At 40.1% G+C, this 5,785-nt stretch overlaps 1 protein-coding gene across 1 annotated transcript in view; it reads left to right on the top strand.

Moving 5' to 3' along the window:
- Positions 1-2,434: 2,434 nt before the first annotated feature.
- GRIN2B (glutamate receptor, ionotropic, N-methyl D-aspartate 2B) overlaps positions 2,435-5,785 on the top strand; it is a 441,978-nt gene continuing 438,627 nt past the window's right edge. The window contains exon 1 of the mRNA XM_014540193.1: positions 2,435-2,499. The gene's annotated coding sequence lies outside the window, so the exon portion shown is untranslated. The remainder of the gene's footprint in view (positions 2,500-5,785) is intronic.

Raw genomic sequence — 5,785 nt, forward strand, 5'->3', positions numbered from 1 at the left:
AATTGAATGCTCTGCCTGTGTTTCCTGTACACTCCAGGAATTGCAAGCAAAAGAAGATGGATTGGATACAGCAGAAGGCATTAATATGCATGTTGTCAACTGAGCCTTTAATGAATTATTTTTTCAAAGATAAAAACATTCAAATATTTTCTCTGGAAACCAGGAAGCCTGTTTTACATGAAGAAAAAGCAGAGGTAGAATGATTTTGACACTAATGCAGCTTCAGATTACTAACCCCTCACTTGGGGCCCTTTCTAAGGCTGTGGAAGAGGCCCTAATAATGTGTCCAAATGTTTTAGTAAAATCTGCAGAAGTAGCATATTTTAATTGCCATCATTTAAGATTGCTGTCTCTTTCCACTCCATCTTTCTCCATCTGATTTCCCCTCACACTGGGCATTGTTGGAGTGGTGGTGAACATTTTTGAGATGAAGCTAAGTGGAAGTTGAGTTGGGAATAATTTAACTTGGGTTTAGTGAGGCATATTTTTTTATTTCAATCAGCTTCCCATGCAGTGGAGTTATCACCAGCTAACCCAAGGAAGGGAAAGCTCCCGATAAACTCCACCTGCCCCGTGTGCCTACTCACCCAGCACTGTGACACAAAGGTATCCCAGAACATGTGCTCTGTGGGCCATCCCCTGATTCTAGTTGGAGTAAAAGCTGCCTTCAACTTACCTGAGCCTGTTGACCACTTTTGTATTTTGTAATGCCTTTTCTCCCTTTCAGACTTGTCTCATAGGTAGAATACATGACAATTTAGAATGTTCTTTAAAGAATCAAAGTCCAGGTTCTGAACAAACTGAACTAATAAGCCAAATAGAAACAGATTCATAGAGAGCAGGCAGACAGCTCTGGTGGTGGTAGGAGAGGGGTGTTGGGGAGTGTGTGGAGGGATTGTGCCAAAAAGAAAGGAAAAAAAAAAGAACTCATGGACACTGACAACAGTGTGGTGATTGTTGGGGAGGGAGGTAGGTGGAGGTGGAAGAGCGTAGAGGGGGGATAAATGGCAATGGAAAAATAAAGAAAAAGTAATATGATACAAAAAATATTAAGGTTCTGAAATTTCTCATAGGCTGGGAAGAGATACCCAAACATAGAGGTGTAAACAGGTTTATTCAAAGAGTTGATAAAGCTTGATTGTGCCACATTATGAGCAATTTGAAAAAAAAAACATTTTGGGACTTTTTCATAAAACAAATGAGACATTACAGACTGTTGCTTGAAACATATTTGAAGTCCCTTCTTTTATTATCTACATTTATGTATTAAAAAACCAAGAGGAGATTCAGATAATAGTTAATGGGATATGAAACAAAAAGAGAAAAAGAGTAACACTGACATCAACAGAAATCAATCTGACATCCACGGGCAAATTGCAACATTTTTTTCAAATTATACCAAAACTAATATTCTTTAAGAAGAAAAGAGAAATTTTGAATAGAAGTAATGAATAGGCTTCTGATTGTTTGATAATCCAGTTAATGAAGAGGAGTGAATCATATGAACACGTTGGGAAAAGATTTAAATTTCTGGCTTGAGACAAAATACTGACATTGATGAAGTAAAACTTAGAAATACATTGCAAACTGGTTAATGACTGCTCTCAATACAAGGGATGTTTAAGATTATTCACTATACAAGAAAACATGAATTCCTTGAAACCTTACTGCTTATATATAGGAGAAATTTGGTAATGGTTTCCCCTAACTTGACAATTCTAAAAAAATGAACATTGCACTACTAACAATAAGTAAGACATTTTTCTAAATGATCAAAAATGAAAAACAATTTCAAACAACCATGGTAAGAAACAGACCAGATTCTTTCTGTTATTTCCATAGACAATTATATTTTTAATCTTAATGTGAAGAGTTGCTTAAAGAGTATGAAGTAAAAATATATAGGAAACAAGTATTACAGAAGAGCCAGTAACTAACAAAAATTTCTATTTAATTTAAAAAATATATTTTTATTGATTTCAGAGAGGGAGAGAGATATAGACGAAATGAGAGAGGATCATTGATCAGCTGCCTCCTGCATGCCCCCCACAGATTGAGCCTGCAACCCCAGGCATATACCCTGACTGGGAATTGAACTATGACCTCCTGGTTCATACATTGATGCTCAACCACTGAGCCATGCCGCCTGGGCTTATGATTTAATTTTAAAAGTTTGTAGCATTTATAAGTATCAAAGACTTAAAATTGTTGTGATTTATTTCTAGTTTTAAGTAAATATTCATGTTTACATCAAATTTTCTACTCTTTGCCTTAAAGAGAGGCCCCAAACTGTAAATTTCAGGCTCTATTCTTTGGTACCAGTGTTTGATCTGAAAGATATTGTGAAGTTACATATATAATTTTATTATTTTCTTGCAGGTCAAGACATGGACTTTGCAACTGCAGATTGGGCCATTGACAGGAGTGTTTGCTTCTCTTGGGAGCCTCTCTTTGGTCAATGAGATAGCAGAATACCTCCATATGTCATCAGCAGCCTGGGTAAGCAGCACTGCTGATAAATAATGGTGTGAAATATAATCCATTATCTATCTTGTTAGAATGTTGCTTCCTGTGCCGGACTGGAAGTTAGGAAACATTTGCAATATTGAGAAATGGTGTTTCTGATTTCATGAATATGGGTGATCCTTAAAAATAATTTTATTGTAACGTTTGTGGTCCTTGGAGGCAAAGGTTGTTCACGAGAAGTGCAAGTGAGTTTCAGGAGCCTGAGAAGCAAGGTGAGAATGGACAGCGGGCAATGGATCCCATGGAGAAAAGCTACCACCTTCCACTCACAAGCTACATGGTTCCGGAGAATGAGCTCTTCTAGAATCAGCAAGACTGCTTGGGAAAGTGGTGTCTAATAGTCATTTTAAAACCTTAAAACACAAAAACAAACAAAACCCCCAAACAAAGAAACAAACAAACCCTTAACATTTACTGAGCCTCCACAGCGTGTCTGGAATTGTGCCTGTTTTGGAGGAGGTCATTGAAAAGACGTGGCTACCTGTTGACAGGGGAGCTGGACCCAGACAATTCCTACCCGCTTCCCTGTCTTTGGAGTGTACCTTGCGCCCAGTGTTTCTACTCTAGGAGCAGATTCAAGGATGCAGCCCTGAGAGAGTAAAGTATGGTTGAGACCATCTGACTGTATGTGTGACTGAACCCTGTTAAGGCGTCTGTATAAACTCCTGAGATTCTTGTGGGTGGGTGCAGAGATCTACTTGTCTTGCAACTGCCAGAGACAAGCCTTGTCTATAAGCTCCCTTGCTTACTCACACTGCCACCTACCAATTTGGAGTGGCCTGCCTTCTTTCTTGGGTCTCTACTTGCCCTTTGTGTATAGGGGCCAATTTCAAATTTCAACCTGGGAACTTCAGAGGTTGCGAACCAACAGCCAGTTGCTGGAAATATATACATAGATAACTTAGCAGGTCTATTTATATATCTTAAATTCATAAGAATATGATTTTAAGTTTATAAAAAATTGCCTTTTTATTATAGGCCAATATGGTTACTTTATAAGATTGGCAATTTCATATGATTGGCTACCAGTAGTTTCATATGGGTCAACATGAACAGCTTATGGAAGTGTTGTTTTCCTTTTGGCCAGTTCTTCATAATGCAGGTGTGTATGTGTAGCATCTCTAGTGCCTGGATCATACTAGTACACGCCAGTAGCATCACCCAGTCATTTGATAACTGATCATGATTTCCAAACACAAGGGGTAGGAATCAGGGAGGTGGTGGTGAGTGCCATACCGCCTTTAAAAATCTTTTAAATTGCCAGAGAAATCAATTCAGGCATGGTTGACTAAAAAATATCCTCAAGAAAGTGGGACTGAGCTAAAAACTAAAGGAGAGTGTGGACTTAATTAGGGAGAGGGGTCTGAGAGTTCATTCTTCCCTCTACAAAAGAGAATAGGCTGGAATGGAATTGCTGGGTCCAGGAAGGGAAGCAAAAAGAAAACAGCAAAGAAGGGTCCAGTTTTGGTGAAGGTAATTGGGGATAGGAAGGGAAATGTGAGCTAGGGGATTAATTTAAAAAGTGGATTAAAGGTGGACCCTTGAGGGAACTTGGATTCTATTCCCAAGGCCATGGGCATTCCTGGAAGACTCAGGAAAAAGTGTTTCAGGAAACACGGGCCCTTGCTCTCTGCATCCTATGCTCCTCCTGGACTCACTAGAAACCTGCACAGACAGGGCCTTGGGTTGGCTGTTGTGTACCAAGGAGCACAGCAACTTGGGTGATTCTGCAGTTCTCCAAAGAGGTGGAAGAACAGCAGTACCGTTACTGAGATAGACTAATTTTCAGATGAACACTCTATTTGTGTGTTTTTTTAATTTAAAATAAAAAAATATTTTTATTGATTTCAGAGAGGAAGGGAGAGGGAGAGAGAGAGATAGCAACATTAATGATGAGAGAGAATCATTAATCGGCTGCCTCCTGCATGTCCCACACTGGAGATTCACAACCCGGCATGTGCCCAGACCAGGAATCTAACAGTGACCTCCTGGTTCATAGGTTGATGCTCAACCATTGAGCCATGCCCACTGGGCTAAATTTTAATTTTTATTGGTTTTAGAGAGAGAGAGAGGAAGGGGAGAGAGAAAAAAAGAGAGTGGTGGTGGCGAGAGAAACATCAATTTGTTGTTCCACTTATTTATACATTCATTGATTGCTTTTTTGTATGTGGGATCAGGATGGGGTATCAAACCCACAACCTTGGCATATCCAGACAATACTCTAACCAACTGAGCTACCCAGCCAGAGCTATATTTGTGTTTTTGTGTAATGCTAATGCATCTGTGTGTGTCTTAAAAATTTCGACTCAAAGATTAAGACTAACAAAAACTAGAAAACATGAAAGCATTAGTTCAGATGTATTGTGGCTGCTGTCAGGACTGCAATACACATCTCATGTATCCCAGTTGACTAGGATTGTTACCTGTGTATCTAAATGGCTGCTTCTCAGGTATGTTGATGAGAAGCTCATGATGTAACCCATCTGAAAAGGCTCCACCCCTGTAATATTCTGGATCTTTGAAGAGACAATGCAGCAACATAAAAATGATGCATGAACAATGATATTAATGTAGACAATAAACAATACCACAGGTGGTGGTAAGTGCTGTTAAAATAGAAAACAGCTTAAGAGGGAGAGAAGGGAATGGATGTTTTCCTTTTACAAGAGGGTGGGGTTGTAAATGTCATGAAATCTAGTTTTATTTAGGGATTATTCATCTGTCTCATCTTTTCAGGTTCTTTAAATAACAGAACGTACTTTAATAAAAAATCCCTAGCTCCTCAAACCTTCACTAGCAGGCGGCGAAGCGCCATTACGATCTGTACCATACAATGTAGCTCTTAATTACATCTGCCTTGCTTTGTTTCCCTTGTTTTAAGCTTCAGCCTCATGTACTCAAAATAGATCTTAAGCTCCTTGAAGGCAAGAACCTGGCTTTAAACTTTAAACACTGGATGAGCGTACGGAGCAAAGGCAGATTTATGGAACATAAAGGGAATCTTAAATTTAAACTGCAGCTCCGCCTTTGTGATGCTCTGGGCAGCCCAGTGGCAGCCCTCCAGGGGCACTGACTCCTCCCCCCCACCCCTTAGCAGCCCTTCCTCATTGCTGTTCCCACTGAGGCCAGCAGGAGGCGCCACGGCCTCGGGTTAAGCCTTCTTCCCGCTTCCTACCCCATTTCCCCCAGCACCTGAGGTGGGGAAGCTGCCACTGCCAGAGTCTTAGCAATAGGAGTGAGGGGGTGCAGGGGTTTGGGG

Source organism: Myotis brandtii, unplaced genomic scaffold (assembly GCF_000412655.1).
Source record: "Myotis brandtii unplaced genomic scaffold, ASM41265v1 scaffold237, whole genome shotgun sequence".
In the NCBI taxonomy this organism is placed as follows: Eukaryota; Metazoa; Chordata; class Mammalia; order Chiroptera; family Vespertilionidae; genus Myotis; species Myotis brandtii.